Source organism: Somniosus microcephalus, chromosome 6, assembly GCF_052327205.1.
Source record: "Somniosus microcephalus isolate GS21.2 chromosome 6, FLI_Smic_1.0, whole genome shotgun sequence".
In the NCBI taxonomy this organism is placed as follows: Eukaryota; Metazoa; Chordata; class Chondrichthyes; order Squaliformes; family Somniosidae; genus Somniosus; species Somniosus microcephalus.
The window spans coordinates 218,828,106-218,841,562 of NC_140992.1; the positions used below are offsets into that span (position 1 = coordinate 218,828,106).

Sequence of the window (13,457 nt, forward strand, 5' to 3'; positions counted from 1 at the left end):
TGCAGTGCTAAAACATGGGGATGGCTATACATTTGGAAAGTAGATGGAAAGATACCAGAGTGCTGTATATTCTGCCTCTGTATTGATTCACCAAGTATGCATTGTAAGGCACAGTCAAAGGAACATCAAAGTGGATCCTAATTCTTTTTTAACTGCTTATTTTTTTTAAGGAATCTTGGTGGCAAGACTCCCTCTAATAAGATGCACTATCTTTGAAACTTACTTAGCAAATTGTTTCTCTGTGGGGAAGGCATTCCGATTGGGAGGAGGGGAGCTGAGCATGGCAGCCAGAGGCCGAACCGGAAGAGGGAGAAGCAGGCCCCGGGCTGTCGGACCGTGGCGCCGGCGACGGTGAGGAGGAGGCCGCGGCGACCGGAGCATTCACATCCCGACGATGTGTTCGGCGAGTCGGGCAGAGGCAGCGCAGCGCAACGAGCAGCAGCAGCAGTCACAACGACCCGCTGCAGCACGTCGGCCGGCAGCTCCATGGCGGGAAGCTCGCAGTCCGATTGGGAGGAGGGGAGCCGAGCATGGCGTCCAGAGGTTGGATCGTGAGCGGGAGAAGCAGGCCACCACTTGGAGCCAGCAACAGTGAGGAGGAGGCCGCGGTGACGAGGAGGATGGAGCGGCTGAGGGACATCGTGCTCCCACTGCCACTGGAAGCCATTATATTGACTTTCTGAACACGGCGCTGTATGAATAGCTGACGTGTCCCTACGGGGAGTAAGCATTCCATTGTAATTGTACTCGTACTGGTTACATATGGCAAATAAAATTGAATTGAATTGAATTGAATATCAAAATCATTGCATCGCTGCAATGGCAATACTGGCGATGAATGCCATAAGTTAGACCTCTGTGCTCCATGCTCCTCCAGTGGTGCATTTATGCCACAATTTGCTGGAAAAATAATTAGAATATGCCTCAGCAAGCATAGTGGCAGATTGGGAGGGGCGTGGCCAATAGCCAAAGTAAAAATCCATTGTGATGTGATGCTACTCAGGCCTGGAAGTGTTTAAAATAGATGTTTGGAGGTTGAATTGATGGGTAGAAACAAGCATAAATTCAAATTATAGAGAGCTAATGTGCCTTACGGTCTGTTTTATATCTGTTTGGTTCGTCCATTAGATGGAGGCCAGACAACCCTTCCCGACTGAGGTTGTACATACAACACGGAAACCAGAGGCGTTTAGTCTTTAATTGTTCAAGCAGGCTGTAAATCCCTAATTTATTGCTTGGATTTTAATAAGGTGTAAATGGGCACATTGTGATCACTAAAGACCACATTCACAACGCGTAGGATTAACAATCTGAATTACATATTAAAAAAAGTCACATTTGGATGGTAGTTTAAGGCAACCTGCTCCCGCCAGATATATATAATTTCTGTTGCTTTCCATTTTGCACCAGTGATCCTAGTCAATGTCAGAACTGTACCACTGAATAATAAAAAAAAGCATTTATTGAGGACAACACAATTATTTCTAAATTTAAACAGTAAACTACGATTCCTGAGATCGCACCAAACATACTGAGCCCACCAGCACCATTCTGTACTGGTCTAAGTGGCGTTAATTCAGCAAACTTGATTTTGCCACTAATTTTAATTGGGGGGCGGGGCAATGGTAATTAGCTGATCAACTTTTTCAGCGAGGGTCTTTGTGGAGCAGCACAGAAATCCCAGTAAATTATAGCATGGTGGAAGTAATGGCATATGTCATTCACACTATAATTTCTGTACCATAATAATGGCAGACACCATAGATGTGCCATTAATATGATGCAAGTTTCCTGCAAATTCTGGTCCAATTATGTTGTTAGCACATGACTTTTTGCAATGAAAATGACAAGGGATCTTTCCAGTGCTTCTCTTTCTTCCACCTTAAAATCCGCATCTGAATTATGTTGCAATTCTTGATTAGTCATTCATTATCTATTTGCCAAAGTTGCTTAGATAGAATAACCCAGCTGAGCTTGAAAAATTTGTTTACAATGGGTCCCTGTCGATAGGCAACTTCTATATATGACCCAGCACACTACAGAAAGCCAATACAACACAGGCAAATGTAGCAAAGGCTGTGACTTTCTGAGTTCCTTAAGTGAGTGCCTGAGTCTAATCTTGTTATTTGAGTGTGAGAGGTTGAGCACAACATGCACATCAGGACACAGCAAATTCTCGATCAAGCTGTAATACGTGAAAAGAGCTTTGCTTCAGCGTTTAAATATCACCACGCTAGTTCTTACCTGCCAACAATGACTAATTTGATTTGGTCTTGAAGGTCATCACTGAGCACAGTATAAAGGTTTGAGTGGAATTCAGTCAGATCAATACCCCCCAAGTGTAAGTTAATTCACTTTATAGTCAATAATTAGTAACCATTTATGCAACATTCTGAAACAGTTCATTAATTATACAAAATAGCCTATATTACTTTCAATAGTAAATGATTTACTCACATATACCAACATTAAGTCTGTTAGCTTACAAGAAGTAAGATTCATATATCAAAGGAGTAATTATGAGAGAATTATCAAACACTAGTTCCAGGAGCCAAACAGATATTGAAACTACTTTTGTAGATCGGGTGGAAGATTCAAAACCTCTACCCCACTCACTTCCCACCCTCAGCCCCATCACCGTGAGGAGGTGTTTGAGCTAACAGCTTTGGAAGGGAATGATTTCAGGAAAATTCACCCTGCACCCCATTCACACATTCTGTAAAGCTCCTTGTTCTCCCAGTTTCTATTCAAAGTGTAAGTTTTTATATAGGGACTGTTAATCAGTCTAATTATAATTAATTTCATGCTTGTTTTTATATTTTACTAAGAGCTGGTTCCAAGTAGCAATGGAAAAGCCCTGTGAATAAGTCATGTGCCTGCTCTTTCTCTCTCTCTCTCGTGCAGCTGACATGGAGCCATGGGGAAAAAAATGGGGGGGGGGGCAGTGGGGAGGAAATTTGCCATTAAATTTGGGGGGAGGGGAAAGAGGATGAAAATCTACAATTACCCTTTAAAGGAGAACGGTACTGGGGGAGGAGTGCTTTCAATATTAAGCACGCTCTTTATTTAATCTCTTCTATCTGGTAGGAGGAATCATTTTAATGATATGTACTGAGCTATTTATTGAGTGATGGTGCTGAATCAGCTTGTTTAAAAGGAAATGCTCATGGAGGAAACCCTGTGATTGATACAGCTGAGTGCTACTCCAGCGACTGCCTGTCCAGGGTCCACATGATCAAAGTACAGACCTTCTCTACTCAAAAGGAGAGATGAACGTATGGTTCCCAAAGCTCTCCACCACTGGGGTTTTACTTGGCTCATGTCTGGGTCTATTGTGGACTAATTGATAGCGATTGATTGCTAGGATTAGTCAACAACTCCATTATCATTGTATCATGCAACTACCAGGATGGTAGAAGGCGGACCAGATAGCCCTTGGTTTTTTTTTTGTCTAGCAATTCCAATGTTCCCACGTTAAAACCTTTTTTACTAGAGAACTAGAAGACAATAGCTTACATTAAAAATAAGCTATCGCTTTTAAGTTGCAGCCTATTTTTTTTAAAAGCACACATATTTAAGTTTACAACATAAGTTTATTCTCCTTCTCACCAAGTTAATTAGGCTGAGAAAATTATTTCAAATCTAGCTGCAGCTTGAGCCCAAGCTATCAGAGATTCAAAAATGTAAGAGTTGTGAGGTGAATGTTTTCACAGCTGTACTGCAAAGCCAAACATTGACTTTTATGATAATTTACACATGCTTAATATGAAGACCTGGCAACTGTCCTGTGATTTTCATAAAAATCAAAAATTAATAGCTATCATGTTCATTCAATTTCCTGTTAAAATCAGCAGGAATTCTATGATTAGAGCTCTATTTTCTCCCATTTTTTCCCCAAGCAGTGTTTGGCAAATGATTTTAAAAGATGTTGCGACTTGATTTATTCTCTTATAGTTGCAGTAAAAAGAAAATATGTTGGCTTTACTTTTACACTTATTCCCCCTATACTGCAGTTTAAAAAAAAAACTGTACCTGCTTCATCTTCAACAAGATTTAGTTGAAAATGGAAACACACCGAGAGCTGAGGCAAAGGGTCTACTCAAAGCCTGCATCAAAAATGCTCACTGCATAATTAAAGCTGCTAAAGTATTAACTTATTTCACGGTGAAATTGCACTTTGCAAGCCCCAGCATGCAGGTAATATACAAGAAACAGGTTATTGCTTTTCTAGTGGACGCCTCCCTTTGATTTTATCAGTCAATATTTGAAATTAGATTTACTTTTACATTTAAAAAAAATGCAATTGAAATCACAAACATTTTCCTCTGTATTCCCCAAAACGCATAGGAATCTTTCAAATGTATTTCAATCCCATGCATCGTAAAACTGATGTTAGGCATGAATTGGTGCTGCACACCTGTTTCATTGCTAGTGGTGGAGTTACACTTAGTATGATATATGATGCTTTCTGCAAGCCTGGAGATAGATTTCCTTACCTCAGCAATCAAGAGCGGTCGGACTTGTTTGCATCCCCTGTAGAATATTAAATGTAATGAACTCGGGTTTATAGCTCCAACTTTTCTTCCAGGCCAGAGACTGGAAAAGCTTTAGTGAAACAACCGTGAAGCGGAAAAAGTTAAAAGAAAAGAGTAGCTCAAACTTTCACTGAAGACTACAACTGGCTGAACCCTGTGGAGGAAGCGAGCAAGCCTGCACAAGTCGACACAAATCTCTGTAAATACAATTAGCCATCGCGGCCGAGTCCATCCACGTTCCAGCATGACCAAACACTGCCTATGCTCTGAGAGTCCCAGCTGGAGTCTGCTAAGACTGAAGCAAAGTACCTGGCAAATGGTACTGAAATGTCATTGTACAATTAAGTCTTCAGCTGCGTTTTCAGCCAAAAGCAGACTCCCCATCCAAAGTCAACAAAAGTGTGACATTCTAATCCCTGTAACCATGTTGATGGGATGGCAAACAATTTTCCAAAAGAGTTCACTACAGAGAAACCAGATGGATTATTCTGGATAAGGTACCAATTCTTCAGCAGTACATTTCCTTACTGAAATGCTATATAAATAAATATACGATGGTCCGGAATCAGAACCATACAGTTTAATAAAAAAAACTTTTTTAAAACCACATTTAAGATCCACTGTGGAGCCCTGTATTCATTCATTTAATCAGGAAAACAGTGAAGTGGATCAGTTTTATTACAGGGAGCACAAAGCAACAGGATTCTCTTGAAGTGTGCTTGCTCCATGTCAAAGGTATAAATGCAAGCAATTTGTATTTATACTGTAGGTTGCCTGTTTTTAATCCTATCAAGCATTTACGAACATACAACAGGAAAAGACCAGCCGGTCCATCAAGCCCGCCCCATCCCAACATGGTGTAACCTATATGGACCAACAATCACCCATTTCCCCTCCCTTCACCCCTGGCAGTCATACAATCAAAATAAAAAGACTGGACACAATATTTCAGATGTAGCCAAATTAAAGCCTCATACGCGGTACGAATTGTACTAGTTTTATATTTAGTTGTCCTAGCAATACTTCCTAACACCCTATTCATTTTCATAACAGCTTCATGTCATTGGTTATGGACCTTCAATGTTTTGTGAAGCACAACACAAGGGGGTCGATTTTGTCGAACCTGTCGGGAAGAAGGCGGGACTTCCCCTTTCGGGTTTCTGACCCGCCTACTTCGACGTCCGGCCAATCCGTGCGATTTTCCCTTGATTGACCTTGTTGAGCCTGCCCAGCGGGCTCAGCAGACCAATTAAGGGCCACCCGGCAACAGGTGACGTCACAGACTGAAATTTCATCTGTCAAGATTTCTGACAGATGAAATATTAGTGTTTTACAGCTGTTTGAAGCTGTCAAACACTGACAGTCTGATTTCTAAGATGAGTCCTTCTGCGCAGACTCATTTAGAAATCTCAGCAGCACTAAAAGTTGAAGGCTGTCACTTTTGACAGATCGCAGCCGTTCAGCTTTCAGTTCCGGCTGAGTGCTGCGCTCCCGACGGCTACAGGAAGAAAGGCTGTTAAGGTAAGAAATGGTAAGTAAAAGTTCTTTACACACTTTAGACACACCAAACACACTTACCTTTGCACTCATGCACCCATCACTCACCTGAGCGCCGACTTCGCGACCCCTCCAACTCATTCAACCCGACGGCCCGCTGCTCTAACCTGGCGTGGTTTGGAGCCGTCGGGAAACCCACACGAAACCCCTCAAAATGGGGATTAGGCTAAAAACTGCCTGTTAACTACCTGTTAACAGGCAGTTAATTGGCACTAATCCCTTCCCGCCTAGTTTCGGCGGGTCCCAGTGCGGGGCAGGTACCCGCCGCAACTGAAACTTACGTGGGGCGGGGTTTTGGGCGGGATGGTGTCGGGACCCCCAAAGTCGGGATTCCCCCCACCCCCCCCCACACGCCTGAAACCCCGCCTGGCGGCTCCCCGAAAATCTAGCCCAAGGTCTCTGTCCCGCTCAACAGCCCTGAACATGCAACCTTTCATGGTATAGACATGCCTGGAACCCAAACGCATCACACTGCATTTGTCTACACTAAAATACATCTGTCACACATGGGCCAATTCCCCCAGTTCATCTAGACTGCCTGTAGGCTATTTATTTCATCTAAGGTCCTAACTCCAGCACATATCTTCATGTCATCAACAAACGTGTGGACTGTTCCCCGTGCCTACATCCAGATCATCAATAAAGATGGCGAAGAACAACAGGCCTAACACAGATCCCTGCAGGTCTCTGCTAGTGACCGTTCTCCACACAGGGTTGCTACCATTGACAACCACTCTCTGCTAATGTGAAGGCAACCAACCTAAAATCTACCTGCCAATCCCACAAGATGGCAGCCTTTTGTGTGGCACATTATCAAAGGCTTTTTGAAATTCTAGGTACACAATACCTACTAGGTTTCCCTCATCCAACAAATCTGTAACATCTTCAAAAGATTGGATGACAGGATCTCCTTTTCCAGAAGCCAAGCTACAATTCCCTCATAGCTTCCACTCTTTCTAGATGATCTTACAACAATTCTCTAATCACACCTTCTAGGAACTTGCTTGTAACTCATGTTAAACTAATGGACCTAAAGAAGCTTGATTCTTACTCTCCTTTTTAAATATAGGCACCACATGGGCCTCTCTCCAGTCCATAGGAGCAATCCCAAACCTCATTGAGCTGTTAAATATATGAGCTGGTAGTTCACATAGCACACATCCCATCTCTTTTACCGAGGGTGAATACCAGCAAGGCCAGCAGCCCGATCTGCTTTAAGAGCCCTAATTCTAGCGAGGACTACTTCCGCTTCTATTTCTACACATTCAATTTTAGCCTCACCTCTGTGCAACAGCACTGGTAAAAACACAGCAGGGACTGAAAATTAGGGTCACCATATTTTCTAAACCGAATCCGGGGACACACAGGGTGGGAGCCCAGCAAAGTAGCCAGGACGGAAAATCTAGGTTGCGCAACGTAGTGAGGCAAAATTTTTTGTTATATTGATGCAAACTGAATCTGCAAAAAGCAGCAGCAGAACTTTCCATCTGAATAATGCGGCTACTGTTCACAGCATCTGCCGGTCGCAATCACTGGCTCCTACCCCTCCTCACAGTCCGACGCTCACCCACACCATCGGAGGCCGCAAATTACACACTGATCCACACGGCCCGACTTCAGCCATCATTCATTAGTCCGGTTACCAGCAGCCCCCGTTACCCGGACATTTTAGCTCGGGGGCTGATTTCTCTTCAACCGAATTTCTCAGGAGTATCCGGGGATTCGGTGGGAGGCGGAGCGTGTGTAGTGAGGTCACAGAGCACAATCTCTGCATAAATTAAAGTCCCTCAATGAGTCCACCCCTCCTAATGGTTGAAAACAGGAGAGTGACATCACTCCAACCGCCGCAGAGCCATGCCCACTTTATTGACCGACCGCAGGGCCGCTCGGGGTCATGAGTCTCCTGATTTGAACCTGTACGTATTCAGGGAAGAGTTTCCTGAACCGGTGACTCTTCCGGGGACATTGTTTACCCAGGGACACAGTCCCTCATCCGGGGTCTGTCCCCGGAAAACAGGGACGTATGGTCAACCTACTGAAAATATAAAATCTTAACACCAGTCTGCTCGGTGTTCGTTAGCAAAGAGTCCTGTTTGAAATAGGGTGCATTGCATCATTATTAACTATTTAAAATCACTCTCCATTTATTGCCACGACATCTTTGAATATAGGCTGTAAATTTTGTTGTGTTGAGTTGAAATTGTACAAGAACAATACTGCACTGCATTTTATTCCTGTCAAAAAACTCTTAACATAAGCAGCAAGGGTGCAATAATCCCAACCGGATGGATAAAAACTCAATTAGGGTGCACATTCATTGCAAGTTTAGTGGCAATGCAAAGTGATTTCCGCTTTGCATTGACGCGAAACTTGCAGGGTAAATCTAGAGCCAGAGCCTAACATGATTCTCGTATGAAGAAGGATGAGAGTCCCTTAAGGCAGTAGTTTCATATCACTTCATTTTAACACTGCATGGAGAATACCTTTAGTGCAGCATCAAACCTAGTTTACAAAGCGCTCAGTGGACCGGTTAGACCTCCTGGGTAGTTTTCAAATTTACCTGACATTAACTGAAATGCCTGGAGGGCAGGGACTCTCCTCCTCCCACTCTAAACATTTTGGAAGCGAGTTCTACGCACGTGTGTATCTAGACATGCGCGGAGCTCTCTCCTGGTTTGGACAGTTGAAGTTCCAGGCAGGCAGAAGACAAGAAATGGAAACAGGGTTCTGTCAACCTGCAACCTAAACTGCAGCTAACGGTTTCAGACACGGTGGTAGCCTCAGTGTCAATGCACTCTTAAAGAATTTTGGGTGGGATTGTTAACTGTCTAGAAAATACTGAATCACAAGCACCCTAATTTCAACATTGTTGTTAACACTTGTGCATTTGAGTGGGATATCAGGAAGGGTTAGAACAGCCTTTGCTGAACCAATTTCCTTTTTATACTCAAAGTGTATCTATGTATGGTCCTCTTCCTGATGAAAACTGGGCAACAGCAGAGAAGCTTCAATATAGTGGCTTCACCTATTCTGATTGCACTTTAAAGTGATCTAAGGAACAGTAGCAGGCTGTGAAGGAATTTGGGGGTTGGGGAGGGGTAAGATCCCAAAGGCATGGTCAAAGAGGCAGCTTTCTTGGAGGCTTTTAAAGACAGGCAGCAAGGTAATGAGGCAAAATGGTTGAGAAAGAAAATTCAAGGAACAAGGGCATAGTGGTTTAAAGATCAACTTCCAATAGAGGAGTGGAGGGAGCAGGGCAGCAAGCAATAAACTAGAGCCAGAGGAATGGAAGGTGTAGGCGGGGTTGTGTGGCTGGAGAAAATTCCTCAGTGGAGTGGTGCAGGCAATGGAGGGCACACAGATCACCCTCAAGGTAACAGCTTGGGAATCTATATTATAATATATATATATCATGGCTTTGCACATTGGAAGTAAAGACCAAGTACAATCTTCAGATAAAATGGGTTTAGAATATAGAGAAGAATTGCATGAGGGCACGCAAACGTAATTCAATCCCAATTTTAAATTCAGACATTCTGCACTTAATTTTATATTTCCATTCTAAATTCCTGTGTCCACATTTAAAACGAAAGCTGCTTATGTAAACGCATCATGTTGTAATTACATCCTCCCACCAGTTATGATGCTGTATATCTGTATGGGATACAAAGGGGCAATATAGACAAAGGCCAAGGTTTTCCTCAGCTCGACGGGTCCGGGGCGGGCGATGTCGGGTCCCGACCCCGCTGCTGGTTCCATCCCGCTCTGGAAAATGAATTTACATTGATAGGGCTTGTTAAGCCCGCCCAGCGCGTTTCCCGGGCCAATTAGAGGAAGCGGGTCTGGTGACGTCATTCATGACGGGCCATCAGCCGGTTTCCTTAAAGGGACCACGGCCAACTTTCTTTTGACATTTGTGCTGTCAGTATTCTACAGCACTGAGGTGCTGCAAACACTGACAATCTCTGCACAGAGGTGCAGGGCTGCACCCAGGTTCACCCATGACTCCCACCATATGCTTGTGGAGGGAGTCAGAACACGCAGGGAGGTTCAGGTCAGATTCTGGAATTAGAGTATAAGAGGGAAGGTGCGGGTTCACCTACCTACAAAAGTTAAAAAGTAAGTTAAAAAAGCCTGTTAAGGGTCTGTTAAGTAGATTATAATAAGTTTAACTGGGTTGCCCGCCACTGCCTGTCGGGACTGCTCAGCACTGACAGACCCAACATTGGGAAAGGCACATTGCGGCGGGTGACAGCGGGTTCCACTTTCCCACCCGATCCGCCACCGATCCCGCCTGCTAACCCCCCAAAAAATTCTGGCCATAGTGCTTGCGTCAGAAAGGAATGAAGAGTCAAATTACAGCTGTTATGCATGCAAACATATTTGATATTCAGTATAAAATTTTGGTCACTGAAGAGTTTGCAGACCCTTGCTGCCTCTATGATGTTGAATTACATCTGAAATGTATCATGCAATTAAAAAAATGCCTGAATTATAAATGGACCGATTTAGGAATGGCAATCTTTCGCCAAATGCTTGAGAATAAAGAGGCAAAAGTTGATTTTGTCAATAATTGCTCAATCCATTCTATGGTGCTAATTTGGACGTAGCAAGTTTCCAACTTCCACACAGTAGCCTTGTGATCAGGATATCATAGAAATTGTGAAGCAGCGACACAGAAATAGTTTACTGATATACACTGCTGACACTGCCAAGAAAAACATTGACATCAAGAAGGTTACTGAGAGGGCACAATGGCCTGGAGTAACTATCACCACAATCCATCGCTGTTCCTGAAAAGCTATTTTTATTACAGTCTCAGTAAACTGAAATCAAGATGGAAGCTGATGCAAATCCCTCTCGATACTGATAACCCTGCCCACTCTGAATAAACAATAGTCTTCTTCTTAGGCAGTCCCTCGGAACTGAAGATGGCCTCTCGATACTGATAGCCCTGCCCACTCCAAATAAACAATAGTAACGGTTCACTGATGGAGAACAAGAGACAGTTCATGATTTTTTACATTTTGATGACAATCTGAAGATCACCAAACAAAATTAATCTGATGCCAGGTGGCTGATAAGGAAACAGATGTACTGAGATGGAGAGGCAGACAAAGGCAAAGTGTTCAGTAGGTACCCTACTAACACCTTTGGCTAGAGCTACTGCCTGAAGCATTGTATCTGTCAAACCTGCAAACTACAATGTTCCAGGTCCGGCTTCCGACTCTGTCTCTTTGATAAATGGCTACATGACTGAGCGGACATTAAACAGTTGTCCAATATGCAATTAATGATTATTACCAGTCAATACAAGGTGACAAAATGTTACTTTTTTATTTAGAGACAATTAATTTTCTTCACTTATACAAAATTTGTCCCTTCTCATATTCTGTCACACCCAAAAATACAGTTCCCCTTTCTACAATCATTCTCTTTATTCTTTTCCCTTTTCACTTGGAGCTTCTCCATGCCATGAACCATCCCTGGCTGGAAACTGTCATTAATGTTACTCTATAAGTCACCTTAAGGAGGCATGTAGGTTGATGGTGCTAGTATTAGTTTTCCTTTTCTTCCCATGGGGAAGTCTGGCCTCTGCTCGGCTAGCCCCCAGAGTGGTACATCGAGACTAGGAATTCACCACGTGAGTAATCTCATTTCCTATCTCTCTGTGGCACAGTATACTGAAACACCAGTGAGTTGTGCCACTCTGAAAAGTACAATTTATCCTTTATAAATATTTATTAATTGCCTACAGCTAGCTTTGGCTCTAAAACGTCAGAATGTGATGACAAACACGGATAACAATGAAATCTGATTAAAACAAAAAAGATCTTCTAAACAGTGACGTTAATGGGGAGGAGACAGGACTGATAAGGAGAGGAATGAACTAGGGTCACTGGAACAGTGAAAGACAAATAATTTCCACAAGCAGGCAGTCTGGCTATTGGCAGTGGGAAGGGATTCTTGTTTATTGCAGCTCTTTTTAAGTAGTGCTGTTGTTGCTGGTAATGAGAGGTGATGTTTCTGACCTTCACACTTCACTGCACATTACAGATTTCCGTATAGTTAAGAAATGGGTGACAATCATTGCAATAACAAGATAAATACCAAAACAGGCTTTATGTGTTCTTATATATAAATTGATGAGTAACTGGCATTGCAGAATATAATCCTGAGTGAGTGTGGATTGGTTCAGCGTGAGGTAAGAGCCTGTGAAACATTAACCAGGAACCATGTGGTAGCTTTTTATCAGTGGTTTATGTGCTCAAACATTCTATTAATTGACTCAATAAGCAGATCATTTGATTATCAAAGTAGTTGACACAGTTCAGAACAAAATTTGTTTTAACATCAGTGAAGAATCCACCTGAAAGCGAACAGAAAAATACTTCATTTTTTTTCTTTAGTGTAACTAACTAGACTACACTCCCAATCCTATTTCTGTCAGTTTCAATGCAAGGAAAGCTGGCTGCACCACCTCAAATGTGTAAGTCAGATCATCTGCGAGCAAATGTGTTTCTTTTTCGAGTCAAAAATAGAACACATTTGAATTTTGAAAACTTTTACAGTGGAGTCTTTTTATCTTGCAATTTTGCTCATCTTGAAGGCAACATTTGGGTTTTAGAGTTTCATCAGGTTTAGCCAGAATTTTTGAATTCATTTTTGTGTGGAATAATTATAAAGAAGACTTGCCTTCGTGTAGCTCTTTATCACCTCCCTCAGAAATGTCTCAAAAGTGCTTCACATACAAGGAATTACTTTAATGTGCAGTGGCTGTTCTTATGTGAGAAAATGTGGGCGCTATCTTACGCACAACAAAACCCTAAAAAAAAATTAGTGAATGGGCAATTAATCTGTTTCACTGGTGTTGGTGAGGAAAGACACTGGCAGAACTGTCTGCTTTTCTTCTAATAGAGTACCATGGGATTATAAACAGATGGTTCGATGTTGCTCAAGAAGACGTTTCCTCAAAAAAAATACAGCACTCTCTCCCTCAGTGCTGCATTGCAGTGTCAATCTAGATTATGTGCTCAGATACTAGAGTGGGGCTTCAAGCAGATAGATAATTGTCAGGTTTAATTAGGTTAAACCCTAAAAGACTGCAGTATTATATAAAAGCTTAAAGTAAGTATTTAGATACTACAGCCATGGAATACAGTCAACGTATCTGGCTCTGGCAATGCAGCTTTAAAAATCCAAAGGGCACCAATGTAACAGAAAGTCACATAAGTACACCTAAATAATAATAATACCACTCACCAGAACCAGCCCATATGGCTGTCCGTAAGCTACTATGTAAACTCGCTCTGTCAATCTGCGTTACTTACACTGCACCATATGTACTATATACAATTAAAACAA

The 13,457-nt window shown here is 42.6% G+C and overlaps 1 protein-coding gene across 1 annotated transcript in view; it reads right to left on the reverse strand.

Annotated features, from left to right (window-relative positions):
* Positions 1 to 13,457, reverse strand: part of rbl2 (retinoblastoma-like 2 (p130)) — a 221,298-nt gene that overhangs the window by 172,043 nt on the left and 35,798 nt on the right. The window lies entirely within an intron of this gene.